At 42.3% G+C, this 15,395-nt stretch overlaps 10 non-coding genes across 10 annotated transcripts; all 10 read right to left on the bottom strand.

Annotated features, from left to right (window-relative positions):
* Positions 1 to 3,395: 3,395 nt before the first annotated feature.
* On the bottom strand, positions 3,396 to 3,468 carry trnav-uac (transfer RNA valine (anticodon UAC)). Its single transcript has one exon. It is a non-coding gene; the product is annotated as a tRNA-Val (tRNA).
* Positions 3,469 to 4,139: 671 nt separating this feature from the next.
* trnav-aac (transfer RNA valine (anticodon AAC)) lies at positions 4,140 to 4,212 on the bottom strand. Its single transcript has one exon. It is a non-coding gene; the product is annotated as a tRNA-Val (tRNA).
* An 836-nt stretch (positions 4,213 to 5,048) lies between these two features.
* trnav-uac (transfer RNA valine (anticodon UAC)) lies at positions 5,049 to 5,121 on the bottom strand. The gene has a single exon. It is a non-coding gene; the product is annotated as a tRNA-Val (tRNA).
* A 266-nt stretch (positions 5,122 to 5,387) lies between these two features.
* Positions 5,388 to 5,460, bottom strand: trnag-ccc (transfer RNA glycine (anticodon CCC)). The gene has a single exon. It is a non-coding gene; the product is annotated as a tRNA-Gly (tRNA).
* A 121-nt stretch (positions 5,461 to 5,581) lies between these two features.
* Positions 5,582 to 5,654, bottom strand: trnav-aac (transfer RNA valine (anticodon AAC)). Its single transcript has one exon. It is a non-coding gene; the product is annotated as a tRNA-Val (tRNA).
* Positions 5,655 to 6,308: 654 nt separating this feature from the next.
* On the bottom strand, positions 6,309 to 6,381 carry trnav-uac (transfer RNA valine (anticodon UAC)). Its single transcript has one exon. It is a non-coding gene; the product is annotated as a tRNA-Val (tRNA).
* A 476-nt stretch (positions 6,382 to 6,857) lies between these two features.
* Positions 6,858 to 6,930, bottom strand: trnav-cac (transfer RNA valine (anticodon CAC)). Its single transcript has one exon. It is a non-coding gene; the product is annotated as a tRNA-Val (tRNA).
* Positions 6,931 to 8,125: 1,195 nt separating this feature from the next.
* trnav-uac (transfer RNA valine (anticodon UAC)) lies at positions 8,126 to 8,198 on the bottom strand. The gene has a single exon. It is a non-coding gene; the product is annotated as a tRNA-Val (tRNA).
* Positions 8,199 to 8,772: 574 nt separating this feature from the next.
* Positions 8,773 to 8,845, bottom strand: trnav-cac (transfer RNA valine (anticodon CAC)). Its single transcript has one exon. It is a non-coding gene; the product is annotated as a tRNA-Val (tRNA).
* A 123-nt stretch (positions 8,846 to 8,968) lies between these two features.
* trnav-aac (transfer RNA valine (anticodon AAC)) lies at positions 8,969 to 9,041 on the bottom strand. Its single transcript has one exon. It is a non-coding gene; the product is annotated as a tRNA-Val (tRNA).
* Between the last annotated feature and the right edge of the window lie 6,354 nt (positions 9,042 to 15,395).

Below are 15,395 nucleotides of genomic sequence, written 5' to 3' on the forward strand. Positions count from 1 at the left end.
CTGTGCCGAGATGTTCTTGTGGCCAGTGATCTGAGTCTCCGTCTTGACGGTAACAGTTCAAACAGGTGGTGTCCAGGGTGAGTGGAGTCTGTGATGATTTTACCTGCTCTCTTCCTCACTCTGGAAGAGTACAGGTCCTGGAGGTTTGGCAGGGGGGCACCAATAATCCTCTCCGCAGTCCGGACTGTCCGTTGTAGTCTCCTGATGTCTGATTTGGTAGCTGAACCAAACCAGACAGTGATGGAAGCGCACAAGACAGACTCAATGACGGCTGAGTAGAACTGAATCAGCAGATCCTGTGGCAGGTTGAACTTCCTCAGCTGGCGAAGGAAGTACAGTCTCTGCTGGGCCTTTTTCACAGTGGAGTCAATGTGATTGTCCCACTTCAGGTCCTGAGAGATGATAGTGCCCAGGAACCTGAATGACTCCACTGCTTCCACAGTGCTGTTCATGATGGTGAGTGGGAGGAGTGCTGAGCTGTTCCTCCTGAAGTCCTCGATCATCTCCACTGTTTTGAGCGTGTTCAGCTCAAGGTTGTTATAACTGCACCAGGCAGCCAGCTGTTCAACCTCCAGTCTGTAAGCAGACTCGTCACCGTTTCGGATGAGACCGATGACAGTGGTGTCGTCTGCAAATTTCAGGAGCTTGACAGTGGGGTCTTTAGAAGTGCAGTCATTAGTGTACAGGGAGAAGAGCAGTGGGGAGAGAACGCACCCTTGGGGAGCACCAGTGCTGATTGTGAGTGTCTTGGATGTGTGTTTCCCCAGTCTCACTCGCTGCTGCCGGTCCGTCAGGAAGCTGGTGATCCACTGACAGATCGAGGATGGTATGGAGAGCTGGGTCAGTTTGGCTGTGAGAAGACCAGGCATGATGGTATTGAAGGCCGAACTGAAGTCCACAAAGAGGATCCTTGCATAAGTCCCTGGTCTGTCGAGATGTTGCAGGATATAATGCAGTCCCATGTTGACTGCATCATCCACAGACCTGTTTGCTCTGTAAGCAAACTGAAAGGGATCCAGCAGGGGTCCAGTGATGTCCTTCAGGTGGGCCAGCACCAGTCTTTCAAACGACTTCATGACCACAGACGTGAGAGCGACAGGTCTGTAGTCATTAAGTCCAGTGATTTTGGGTTTTTTGGGGACAGGAATGATAGTGGAGCGTTTGAAGCAGCAGGGAACTTCACACTGCTCCAATGATCTGTTGAAGATCTGCGTGAAGACCGGGGCCAGTTGGTCAGCGCAGGCTTTTAAACAAGCAGATGAGATGCCGTCTGGGCCTGAGGCTTTCCTAGTCTTCTGTTTTTTGAAGACTCGGCTCACGTCCTCCACACAGACCTTAAGCTCAGGTTGGATGGCAGGAGGGGGGAGTGATAATTGGAGAACAGGAGGTGATGCTGAATGTGTGAAGTGCAGATCAGACCGGGAGTGTGGTGTGAATGAGGGCTTTTCAAACCGGCAGTAAAATGAATTTAAATCGTCAGCCAGGTGTTGATTGTCCACAGATCGAGGGGATGGTGACTTGTAGTTGGTAATGTTCCTCAGGCCATTCCAGACTGATGATGGGTCGTTGGATGAAAACTGGTTTTTCAGTTTATCAGAGTAGTTCCTTTTAGCAACTCTGATCTCCTTTGTCAATCTGTTCCTGGCCTGGTTATACAAGATTTTATCCCCACTTCTGTAAGCATCCTCTTTGGCATGACGAAGGTGTTTGAGTTTCCCAGTAAACCATGGTTTATCATTAGTGAATGATAAGAATGTCCTGGTAGGAATGCATGTATCCTCACAGAAACTTATATATGATGTTACAGTATCTGTGAGCTCATCCAGATCATTGGTAGCAGCTTCAAAAACAGTCCAATCAGTGCAATCAAAGCAGGCCTGTAGATTCTGCTCTGCTTCATTAGTCCATCTTTTCACAGTCCTTATTCCAGGTTTAGCTGATTTCAGTTTCTGCCTGTAGGTCGGTATGAGATGAATCAAACAGTGATCAGAGAGCCCCAAAGCTGCCCGTGGGACGGAGTGATACGCATTTCTTATTGTGGTGTAACAGTGGTCCAGTATATTACTGTCTCTGGTGGGACATGTAACGTGCTGTCTGTATTTTGGTAGTTCACGGGAAAGATTTGCTTTGTTAAAATCCCCAAGAATGATTAAAAGAGAGTCTGGGTACCTTTGTTCCGTTTCAGATATTTGTTCAGCCAGCTGTTGTAGCGCCGCGCTCGCGCACGCGTCTGGAGGGATGTAAACATTCACGAGAATGAAAGAGGAAAATTCCCGAGGCGAGTAGAAGGGTTTACAGTTTATGAAATGTGCCTCTAAATTAGGAGAGCACATCTTCTTCAGTGTTGTTACATCTGAACACCAACTTTCGTTAATGTAGAAACACAATCCACCACCTCTCGTTTTCCCCGTTAGCTCCGCGATGCGATCCGCTCGGAACAGCTGGAAGCCAGGCAGATGTATTGCGTTGTCCGGTATGGCTTCACTCAGCCAGGTTTCAGTGAAGCACAAAGCAGCAGAGTTTAAAAAATCCTTGTTAGTGTGGGTGAGGAGAAGAAGTTAATCCGTTTTGTTAGGAAGGGATCGGAGATTCGCGAGATGAATGCTGGGGAGTGCAGTGCGCAGGCCGCGCTCGCGGAGTTTAACCAGCGCGCCGGCTCGCTTCCCGCGTTTGCGTCTGAACGCGCGTTTGAACAACAACGCTGCACCTCCGACGAGAATGTCCAGCAAAACGTCTGAATAATAAAAAACTGTAGAAAAGGTCTCTGGTGTGTGTTTCCTAATGTCCAGTAGTTTGTCTTTGGTGAAACTGATAGGAAAAGAATGACTAAACGCAGAACAAACGAACAAAAACAACACAATAGCTGGAGAGCTCCACACCGAGGCAGCCATCCGCGGCGCCATCTTGGATCAGACATGAAGATGGCTCCTTCCCATAATCAGACATGAAGATGGCTCCTTCCCATAATCTGCTCTGCAAGCAGTGTGACCGTCTGTGAATTCCACAAACAACAGAACAGAGGTCATTCGGCATGGCAGTCTGCCTACAACTCCTTGGTACGATGGCCTTCACATGTCTCAAGAGTAAGGGTTTTGTAGCGAATTGCAGCATTTATATTTAAAATGCATCCACTTGTTTCCGCCCAGTTTAGAACTGAGGACCTTTCCCGTGTAAAGCAAACGTGATAACCACTACACTACGGAAACTTGATTTGAACGTCAGTCCCACCTCTTCTATAATCTGCTCTGCAAGCAGTGTGACAGTCTGTAAATTCCACAAACAACAGAACAGAGGTCATTCTGCATGGCAGTCTGCCTACAGCTCCTTGGTACGATGGCCTTCACCTGTCTCAAAAGTAAGGGTTTTGTAGCATTTATATTTAAAATGCATCCACTTGTTTCCGCCCAGTTTTGAACTGAGGACCTTTTGCGTGTAAAGCAAACGTGATAACCACTACACTACGGTAACTTGATTTTGAAAAGCACCCACCTACTGTGATTCGGCATGGCAGTCTGCCTACAGCTCCTTGACACGATGGCCTTCACCTGTCTTAAAAGTAAGGGTTTTGTAGCGAATTGCAGCATTTATATTAAACATGCCTCCACTTGTTTCCACCCAATTTTGAACTGAGGACCTTTCGCGTGTAAAGCAAACGTGATAACCACTACACTACGGAAACTTGGTTTGGATCTCATTCCCACCTCTTCTAGCGTACGCTTGTTCAAAAGCGACTGAAACTATAGACTGCCCAGTGTTTTTAACATGGCAAAAAGCTGCTAATTTCGTTGGCAGACCGAACATTTTATATCACTGTACAGGAAACCTCAATGGTCATTTGTTTTATTTTTGTCCTTTTCTAAAGAGATTAAACAACAAACATCCCTGCAAGTGCACTGACCTGCTCAACAGAAAATCGCATACGAAATTTTTGCAAAAATCACCCACAGTTTCCGCCCAGTTTCGAACTGGGAACTTTTCGCGTGTGAGGCGAACGTGATAACCACTACATAACAAACACGTCTTCAGGTTGCAGACATAAATCTTTAGGTGCACGCTTATTAAAAAGCATATAAAGGAAATAAGCGCTGCACCCACCTAGCGTGCCAAAGAGTTTACATTTTCTGTCAGAATCCAACCACTGTTTCTGCTCGGTTTCGAACCGAGGACCTTTCGCGTGTTAGGCGAATGTGATGACCACTACACTACAGAAACCTATTGTTGAGAGGGATGTGCTTTTTAGAAGATGGCTCCTTCCCATAATCTGCCCTGCAAGCAGTGTGACAGTCTGTAAATTCCACAAACAACAGAACAGAGGTCATTCGGCACCCACCTAGTGGGTGCTTCTCATTTCTTATTTGTGCATCCTCGTTTCCTTTCCTCGCTTCCTTTCCTAGCGTCTCAGCTCCACCCCCTGTAGGTTTTGAGGGAAGGACGCAAGGAAAGAAAATGAGGACGGAGGAATCGAATGAAAGCTTTTTTTATTCATTGGAATACTTGATCACTCGCGCGTCACTTCATAGCGTCATCAGCAGCGCTCAAAGGATCTGCCCTTATGTTGTTGAAGTTTGTTTATTTAAGAAATTCATAATAAATGATAATAAAGCAAGATACCCTGTTGAAATATGTGTAATGTGTGGTTTATATAAACTGCAAAGGTAAAGCATACATTAAAACAGATTGTGATCGATGTGAAGGGGGAGGAGAATGTATACGCGCGTCACGTTTAGTCGATAAATCTCTTCCGCATAGGATACACCTGTGTATCCTCGCTCATGACTCCTCTGGAAGCCTCCTCACTCCTCGATCCTCGCCTCCTCGCGGTGCAATTAGAGAATTGAGATGTCCTTCAAGATGGCTGCGCTCGATCGGTTTCCGGGACATAGGATGGAGGACAGAGGAACGAGGAGACGAGGAGGGATATTGCGAAGCACCCAGTGTCATTCGGCATGGCAGTCTGCCTACAGCTCCTTGATACGATGGCCTTCACCTGTCTTAAAAGTAAGGGTTTTGTAGCGAATTGCAGCATTTATATTTAACATGCCTCCACTTGTTTCCACCCAATTTTGAACTGAGGACCTTTCGCGTGTAAAGCGAACGTGATAACCACTACACTACGGAAACTTGGTCTGGATCTCATTCCCACCTCTTCTAGCGTACGCTTGTTCAAAAGCGACTGAAACTATAGACTGCCCAGTGTTTTTAACATGGCAAAAAGCTGCTAATTTTGTTGGCAGACCGAACATTTTATATTACTGTACAGGAAACCTCAATGGTCATTTGTTTTATTTTTGTCCTTTTCTAAAGAGATTAAACAACAAACATCCCTGCAAGTGTACTGACCTGCTCAACAGAAAATCGCATACGAAATTTTTGCAAAAATCACCCACAGTTTCCGCCCAGTTTCAAACTGGGGACCTTTCGCGTGGGAGGCGAACGTGATAACCACTACACTACAAACACGTCTTCAGGTTGCAGACCTAAATCTTTAGGCGCACGCTTATTAAAAAGCATATAAAGGAAATGAGCGCTGCACCCACCTAGTGTGGCAAAGAGTTTAAATTTTCTGTCAGAATCCAACCACTGTTTCTGCTCGGTTTCGAACCGAGGACCTTTCGCGTGTTAGGCGAATGTGATGACCACTAAACTACAGAAACCTATTTGTGCTTTTTAGAAGATGGCTCGTTCCCATAATCTGCCCTGCAAGCAGTGTGACAGTCTGTAAATTCCACAAACAACAGAACAGAGGTCATTCGGCACCCACCTAGTGTCATTCGGCATGGCAGTCTGCCTACAGCTCCTTGTTACGATGGCCTTCACCTGTCTTAAAAGTAAGGGTTTTGAAGTGAATTGCAGCATTTATATTTAACATGCCTCCACTTGTTTCCACCCAATTTTGAACTGAGGACCTTTCGCTTGCAGTTTGCAGACATAAATCTTTAGGTGCACGCTTATTAAAAAGCATATAATGGAAATGAGCGCTGCACCCACCTAGTGTGGCAAACAGTTTAAATTTTCTGTCAGAATCCAACCACTGTTTCTACTCGGTTTCGAACCGAGGACCTTTCGCGTGTTAGGCGAACGTGATGACCACTACACTACAAAACCTCTTGATGCGGTGCATATGCTTTTTAGAAGATGGCTCCTTCCCATAATCTGCTCTGCAAGCAGTGTGACAGTCTGTGAATTCCACAAACAACAGAACAGAGGTCATTCGGCATGGCAGTCTGCCTACAGCTCCTTGGTACGATGGCCTTCACCTGTCTCAAAAGTAAGGGTTTTGTAGCATTTATATTTAAAATGCATCCACTTGTTTCCGCCCAGTTTTGAACTGAGGACCTTTTGCGTGTAAAGCAAACGTGATAACCACTACACTACGGAAACTTGATTTGGACGGCACCCACCTAGTGTCATTCGGCATGGCAGTCTGCCTACAGCTCCTTGGTACGATGGCCTTCACCTGTCTTAAAAGTAAGGGTTTTGTAGCGAATTGCAGCATTTATATTTAACATGCCTCCACTTGTTTCCACCCAATTTTGAACTGAGGACCTTTCGCGTGTAAAGCGAACGTGATAACCACTACACTACAGAAAATTGGTTTGGATCTCATTCCCACCTCTTCTAGCGTACGCTTGTTCAAAAGCGACTGAAACTATAGACTGCCCAGTGTTTTTAACATGGCAAAAAGCTGCTAATTTTGTTGGCAGAACGAACATTTTATATTACTGTACAGGAAACCTCAATGGTCATTTGTTATATTTTTGTCCTTTTCTAAAGAGATTAAACAACAAACATCCCTGCAAGTATACTGACCTGCTCAACAGAAAATCGCATACGAAATTTTTGCGAAAACCACACACAGTTTCCGCCCAGTTTCGAACTGGGGACCTTTCGCGTGTGAGGCGAACGTGATAACCACTACACTACGGAAACACATCTTCAGGTGGCAGACATAAATCTTTAGGTGCACGCTTATTAAAAAGCATATAAAGGAAAGGAGCGCTGCTACCACCTAGCGTGGCAAAAAGTTTAAATTTTCTGTCAGAATCCAACCACTGTTTCTGCTCGGTTTCGAACAGAGGACCTTTTGCGTGTTAGGCGAACGTGATGAACACTACACTACAGAAACCTATTGATGAGGTACATGTGCTTTTTAGAAGATGGCTCCTTCCCATAATCTACTCTGCAAGCAGTGTGTCAGTCTGTGAATTCCACAAACAACAGAACAGAGGTCATTCGGCATGGCAGTCTGCCTACAGCTCCTGGGTACGATGGCCTTCACCTGTCTTAAATGTAAGGGTTTTGTATCGAATTGCAGCATTTATATTTAACATGCCTCCACTTGTTTCCGCCCAGTTTTGAACTGAAGACCTTTGCGTGTAAAGCGAACGTGATATCATGGCATGTGCTTTTTAGAAGATGGCTCCTTCCCATAATCTACTCTGCAAGCAGTGTGACAGTCTGTGAATTCCACAAACAACAGAACAGAGGTCATTCGGCATGGCAGTCTGCCTACAGCTCCTTGGTACGATGGCCTTCACCTGTCTCAAAAGCAAGGGTTTTGTAGCGAATTGGAGCATTACATTTAAAATGCCTCCACTTGTTTCCAACCAATTTTGAACTGAGGACCTTTCGCGTGTAAAGCAAACGTGATAACCACTACACTACGGAAACTTGGTTTGGATCTCATTCCCACCACTTCTAGCGTACGCTTGTTCAAAAGCGACTGAAACTAGACTGCCCAGTGTTTTTAACATGGCAAAAAGCTGCTAATTTTGTTGGCCGAACATTTTATATTACTGTACAGGAAACCTCAATGGTCATTTGTTTTATTTTTGTCCTTTTCTAAAGAGATTAAACAACAAACATCCCTGCAAGTGTACTGACCTGCCCAACAGAAAATCGCATACGAAATTTTTGCAAAAATCACCCACAGTTTCCGCCCTGTTTCAAACTGGGGACTTTTCGCGTGTGAGGCGAACGTGATAACCACTACACTACAAACACGTCTTCAGGTTGCAGACATAAATCTTTAGGTGCACGCTTATTAAAAAGCATATAAAGGAAATGAGCGCTGCACCCACCTAACGTGCCAAAGAGTTTAAATTTTCTGTCAGAATCCAACCACTGTTTCTAGTCGGTTTTGAACCGAGGACCTTTCGCGTGTAAGGCGAATGTGATGACCACTACACTACAGAAACCTATTGTTGAGAGGGATGTGCTTTTTAGAAGATGGCTCCTTCCCATTATCTGCCCTGCAAGCAGTGTGACAGTCTGTAAATTCCACAAACAACAGAACAAAGGTCATTCGGCACCCACCTAGTGTCATTCGGCATGGCAGTCTGCCTACAGCTCCTTGATACGATGGCCTTCACCTGTCTTAAAAGTAAGGGTTTTGTAGCGAATTGCAGCATTTGTATTTAACATGCCTCCACTTGTTTCCACCCAATTTTGTATTGAGGACCTTTCACGTGTAAAGCAAACGTGATAACCACTACACTACGGAAACTTGGTTGGGATCTCATTCCAACCTCATCTAGCGTACGCTTGTTCAAAAGCGACTGAAACTATAGACTGCCCAGTGTTTTTAAGATGGCAAAAAGCTGCTAATTTTGTTGGCAGACCGAACATTTTATATTACTGTACAGGAAACCTCAATGGTCATTTGTTTTCTTTTTGTCCTTTTCTAAAGAGATTAAACCACAAACATCCCTGCAAGTGTACTGACCTGCTCAACAGAAAATCGCATACGAAATTTTTGCAAAAACCACCCTTAGTTTCCGCCCAGTTTCGAACTGGGGACCTTTCGCGTGTGAGGCGAACGTGATAAGCACTACACTACGGAAACACGTCTTCATGTTGCAGACATAAATCTTTAGGTGCACGCTTATTAAAAAGCATATAAAGGAAATGAGCGCTGCTACCACCTAGCGTGGCAAACAGTTTAAATATTCTGTCAGAATCCAACCACTGTTTCTGCTCGGTTTCGAACAGAGGACCTTTCGCTTGTTAGGCGAATGTGATGACCACTACACTACAGAAACCTATTGATAAGGTGCATGTGCTTTTTAGAAGATGGCTCCTTCCCATAATCTGCTCTGCAAGCAGTGTGACAGTTTGTGAATTCCACAAACAACAGAACAGAGGTCATTCGGCACCCACCTAGTGTCATTCGGCATGGCAGTCTGCCTACAGCTCCTTGGTACGATGGCCTTCACCTGTCTCAAAAGTAAGGGTTTTGTAGCGAATTGCAGCATTTATATTTAAAACGCATCCACTTGTTTCCGCCCAGTTTTGAACTGAGGACCTTTCGCGTTTAAAGCAAACGTGATAACCACTAAACTTCCGAAACTTGATTTGGACGTCAGTCCCACCGCTTCTGGGGTACGCTTGTTCAAAAGCGACTGAAACTATAGACTGCCCAGTGTTTTAAAAATGGCAAAAAGCTGCTAATTTTGTTTTGCAGACCAAACATTTTTTATTACTGTACAGGAAACCTCAACGGTCATTTGTTTTATTTTTGTCCTTTTCTAAAGAGATTAAACCACAAACATCCCTGCAAGTGTACTGACCTGCTCAACAGAAAATCGCATACGAAATTTTTGCAAAAACCACCCACTGTTTCCACCCAGTTTCGAACTTGGGACCTTTTCGCGTGTGAGGCGAACGTGATAACCTCTGCACTACGGAAACACGTCTTCAGGTGGCCTAGGATTTTTGCTTCAAAATGATCTGAAAATCATCCTTCCAAATCATTCACATAAAACAATACATTGATTTAAATTTAGTAAAACACTTTTTGTTTGGAAAGGCAATATGCGAAATGGGCGTGACTCATGTATAATGGTCTGATTCACACCTGTGAAGACAAAAGACCTGCTTAATGAGCCGCATAATGAGCTTTCCACAGGTGTGTCACTGAGCCACAAGAAAGAATACAAGGACACAAGAAAAGAAATGTGTATATATACTACAAAATTGGTTCACAGTTGGAAACATCTATAAAAAATAGTATTTTTCCACTTGTATTTTTGCTTGCAAATTGTATAATATCCAAGGTGAACATTTCTAGTAATTGTGTAGTTAATTCTCATACTGTATTTTCAGAAAGTTTTGAATATGTATCCTCTCCCCAAATTTGTCACTAATAAAACACAATACAAATAATTTGAAGAGAAGGCTTATATTGACCTTTTAAGATTTTGTTTACATCTACCTTGTAAATATATTATTTGCTATTTTATTAAAAAGGTTACAATTACAGCAACAATTAAAATAACAATATTTCAAGTGTAATATTTCTTTGTAAAAACTAAAGTGTACATTTTATCATACATATTTCAAATTTAAGGATTCATTAGTTTGAATAAAGCCTACATTGGAACAAACACTATAATAGCATCCTAGTTGATGACTTTATTTTTGACAAAACAAACATAGCCTAATATATTTAACATTTGAGCAGAAATTGGTGAACAAAAGCTTATTCAATGTGGCAGTAGTCTATAGTTTAGGCTACAGTAAACAGTTAATAATCTATTTAAAACTAGTCAACAAAATGTTGTCTTTCATATTTCTTCTGTAACATAGGCATATTGTTTGTTGTTTTTATGATAGCCTATATTAGGGCATATAAATATTAATTTGCAGTTTAATACGTTGCTAATACAAAGACATTTTAACGTTATTTCAACCTATTTCAGTCGATTTTCACTCATCTCAGTATAGCAATAGGGTTTGGTAAAAACTGTTCAGTTCATTCATTCACACACGCGATTCATATTTAAACAGTCTTTTTGCAGTTTACATACACTATGATATCGCGATTAGAACAATAATAAAAAAACTTACTTCTCAGATGGATATTTCATATTTCTTTGTAAAAACTAAATTATACATTTTATCATACATATTTCAAAGTTAAGGATTCATTAGTTTGAATAAAGCCTACATTGGAACAAACACTATAATAGCATCCTACTTGATGACTTTATTTTTGACAAAACAAACATAGCCTAATATATAACATTTGAGCAGAAATTGGTGAACAAAAGCTTATTCAATGTGGCAGTAGCATATTTTACATTAAACAGTTAATAATCTATCAAAAACTAGTCAACAAAATGTTGTCTTTCATATTTCGTCTGTAACATAGGCATATCGTTTGTTGTTTTTATGAGCCTATATTAGGGCATAAATTTTAATTTGCAGTTTAATACGTTGCTAATACAAAGACATTTTAACGTTATTTCAACATATTTCAGTCGATTTTCACTCATCTCAGTATAGCAATAGGGTTTGGTAAAAACTGTTCAGTTCATTCATTCACACACAGACGCGATTCATATTTAAACAGTCTTTTTGCGGTTTACATACACTATGATATCGCGATTAGAACAATAATAATAAAGAACTTACTTATCAGATGGATCCGTTGCTCCTCGGAATGAAAAAAAAACAGCACATGTTCTGAGGTAAATGTCCCAGGATTACTCCTCACACAGCCTCGCAAGAAGAAATAGTAGGCTACATTAATCTGATGATTACATTTGTTGTGTTATCGCGTTTATGAGGGGCGTTGACACTTTGCATGTGTTGCTTCAGATCATTTGCGTTTGAATACCGCGCGCTCTCCGTGGGCGTGTCAGATTAGCAGAATAATGAGCTAAGAGAACGATAATGAGATCGGCTGACACCTCTCTCTTTTTTAATAGATTACATAAAAAGAGAATATTTATTTTAGTTTTGAATTAGATATTTTAAAAGTACAAACTTAAATGATTATAAAGATATATTGCTCGTGCTTGTGTGAATAGTATTCGCTGAGCTTTGTTTAAGTTTAGAGACGTGCACCAGAAAAAAATTTAACGGAGACAGAGGCAGAAAGCACACCCTGTTTATTTTCTTCATTTTACAAAAGCACACGGTTTTGATGTTAATGTGAGTGTACACAAAAAAAGAAGACCCTCTATAGTTTATAATCATGTATTGATTTTATTTATATGACGTAAAATGACGGAGTATTTTAAGTCTATGTTGCTGCTATGTGGAAAAAAAACGACCCAAGAGAGTTAAAAAGCGTATAAAGGAAATGAGCGCTACACTCACCTAGCGTGGCAAACAGTATAAATTTTCTGTCAGACCCCAACCACTGTTTCTGCTCGGTTTCAAACCGAGGACCTTTCGCGAGTTAGGCGAATGTGATGACCACTATACTACAGAAACCTATTGATGAGATGGATGTGCTTTTTAGAAGATTCAATTCAATTCAATTCAAATTTATTTGTATAGCGCTTTTCACAATACACATTGTCTCAAAGCAGCTTTACAGAAATTGCATTTCGGAAATGTACATAGAAAAATACAGTTAGTTAATCAAGTATTAATTTATGGCATAACATATCGCCGGCTTTGAGTTGTCTCTTCACAGGCGTCGAGTCGTCTCTTCACAGGCGTTGGGGCATCTGAAGTCTCCGTGAGAGGCTGGATACAAACTGGAGCTGACGAACGCTATTTACCTCGGGACTAGCGTCCCGAGATAACAGCAGAAAGGCAGATGGGAAATAATTAGCATAGCTGATGTTCATAATGTTAATGCATTCGAACTGATTCAGCAGTATCAAAGGTTAAGCATTAAGTGAATGCTTGGTTAAAGAGATGCGTCTTTAATCTAGTTTTAAACTGGGACAGCGAGTCTGAGTCTCGTACAATATCAGGAAGGCTATTCCAGAGTTTAGGAGCTAAATGCGAGAACGCCCTCCCTCCTTTAGTGGACTTCGATATCCTAGGAATGACCAGAAGCCTCGAATTTAGTGATCTTAAAGAGCGCGATGGATTGTATGGCGATAGAAGGTCTGTTAAATACACAGGAGCTAAACCATTTAGGGCTTTATAGGTCAGTAGGAATACTTTGTAATTGATACGTAACTTAATAGGTAACCAGTGTAGAGATGATAAAATAGGTGTTATATGATCATATTTTCTTGATCTAGTAAGAACTCTAGCAGCTGCATTTTGCACTAACTGTAGCTTGTTGATTGAGGATGTAGGACAGCCAGCTAATAAAGCATTACAGTAATCTAGTCTCGAGGTCATGAATGCATGAACTAACTTTTCTGCATCCGAAACAGATAGCATGTTGCGTAGCTTAGCAATGTTTCTAAGGTGGAAAAAGGCTGTTCTTGTAATATATGAAATATGATTTTCGAAAGTCAAGTTGCGGTCTAGTATAACACCCAGGTCTTTTACTGTAGTGGATAAAGTAACAGGACATCCTTCTAAATTAAAGTTGTATTGTAAGGGATTTTGTGGGTAGTTTTTTGGACCAATAAGTAGTACCTCCGTTTTATCTGAATTTAATAGCAGGAAATTACACGTCATCCAGCATTTTATATCATTTAGACACTCTGTCAACTTAGATAAGTTAGTGTTTTCATCTGGTCGTGATGAGATATATAATTGAGTGTCATCAGCATAACAGTGGAAATTAATTCCATGTTTTCTTATAATATTACCAAGTGGCAGCATATATATTGAGAATAGCAGAGGGCCTAACACCGATCCTTGCGGCACTCCATAGTCTACTGACGTTATCTTTGATTTTTCCCCATTTAGACAGACAAAATGGTAACGGTCTGATAAGTAAGATCTAAACCAGCTTAATGCCTGTCCCTGAACACCAGTGTAGTTTTGTAGTCGATCCAGGAGTATTTTATGATCGATAGTGTCGAACGCAGCGCTTAGATCGAGTAGAACTAGTATTGAGATACAGCCTTGGTCAGAAGCTAAAAGTAAATCATTTGTAACGCGACGGATACAACAAAATCAAAGTGCAGCTGTTCCACCCCGAGAGATGCGCGCGCAGCAGTTCGTTTACTAAGCCATCCACGCCCATTCACTACAGTCATCCTAAAGCTCGACTGTCAGACCCTCCCAAGCGTCTTTATAAACCGTGGTTAAAATTCTAGAACGTTCCGCCCTCTTCTACAACCTCATAAATTCCAGCGACCAGACCCTCCCGAGCAAACACATATAAACCATGGCTGAAGACGGAGGTCCAGAACCCACACACGTGTGCAGCTGCGGTATCTCTTTCGGCAGCATTCTCGACCCTGACGATAGCGTGATCGACCATATTCTGACCGACGACGCCGGACCATCGGGTCTCCACAAAGACTGGCCCCCGGCCAAAACTACCAGACGTCGCATAGCCTTGGCACCGTGCTTTGAAAACGACTGGGCTCAGACTAAAAATACCAAACGTCGCTTAGACTGGGATTTGGAGATCGAGTGCGACTGCGCTTGCACTAAACCTTCACCACCATCCAACAAAAAGCTTGGATCTCACAACCTGACTTACGAGTCCGACGGACGCAACGACCCCGATGCTAAACCCAATTTAGATGCTACAGACGGATGTTTCAGCGACGTTGGATTCAAAATCATAAAAGCAGCGGTCGTGGTGCTGTTGCAACATCTCATTGGTGATAAGCTCAAGAAGGAATGTGAGGGGTGTGCGATTGATCATCCTAGCCAGCTGCAGCATTCCTGCCTGTTTGACCCTCCCAACTACTTCTTCGACACACACTTTGATGAACTGTCAGGCAAGCTGTTTAAACCCAATTTTCATACCATCATTACTATTATCCTCAACCGGTGTGGGTTAAAATCTCGACCCCACCGTATACAAGGAACAGTCGGGGGTATTCTGCATGAATTAAAAGACAAACCATTAATCACAGCCAAGCTAGAAGAAATCAGGGGGAGACTTCTGGACAAACCCTGCAAGGAGATCATCTACGACGTCGTTGATCTCTGGGAAGGTCTCTCCATCGTGAATGGGGAGTGACCAAACCTCCTCCGACATGGGCGTTGTGGGGAGTATAACACACTTTATAGCATCCATGTTTAAAGATCATTACAAAGACCAGATCATCGGTCTTATGAACAAGATTATTGAGGACGCATCCGATTCCCCGTTTGAAATTTTACGTGATGATGACGACAGTACACGTGAGACCAATCTCAAGAAAATGATGATAAATGTAAGAGGTCTGGGTCGTAACAATACATGGTGCTCTATGATCTCCGCATGTCTTGACGATGACGAACAAGTATTCTATGTGATAAAACAGGTTCTCGATTGGCTGTACGGTTCACAGTCTGACATCGATGTCTATGATACGTTATCCATGTTCACGTTTGTAGTTGATGTATGTATCCATTTGGTCAAAAAGTCAAAAGGGTTAGACACTGATGATGAGGAGATGGTCGAACGTCGTCAATTGATTAACAACGTCGACCAAATTATTGAACTGTTTACCGATTATGTCCTAAACAGAAACATGTTTGTGTTCCGCGACTTTTTATTCTGGCTAGATTGTGATTAGACCGTTGTA

The sequence above is a fragment of the Siphateles boraxobius genome, unplaced genomic scaffold, assembly GCF_051911475.1.
Source record: "Siphateles boraxobius isolate OS27281-9 unplaced genomic scaffold, OSU_SipBor_1 51, whole genome shotgun sequence".
In the NCBI taxonomy this organism is placed as follows: Eukaryota; Metazoa; Chordata; class Actinopteri; order Cypriniformes; family Leuciscidae; genus Siphateles; species Siphateles boraxobius.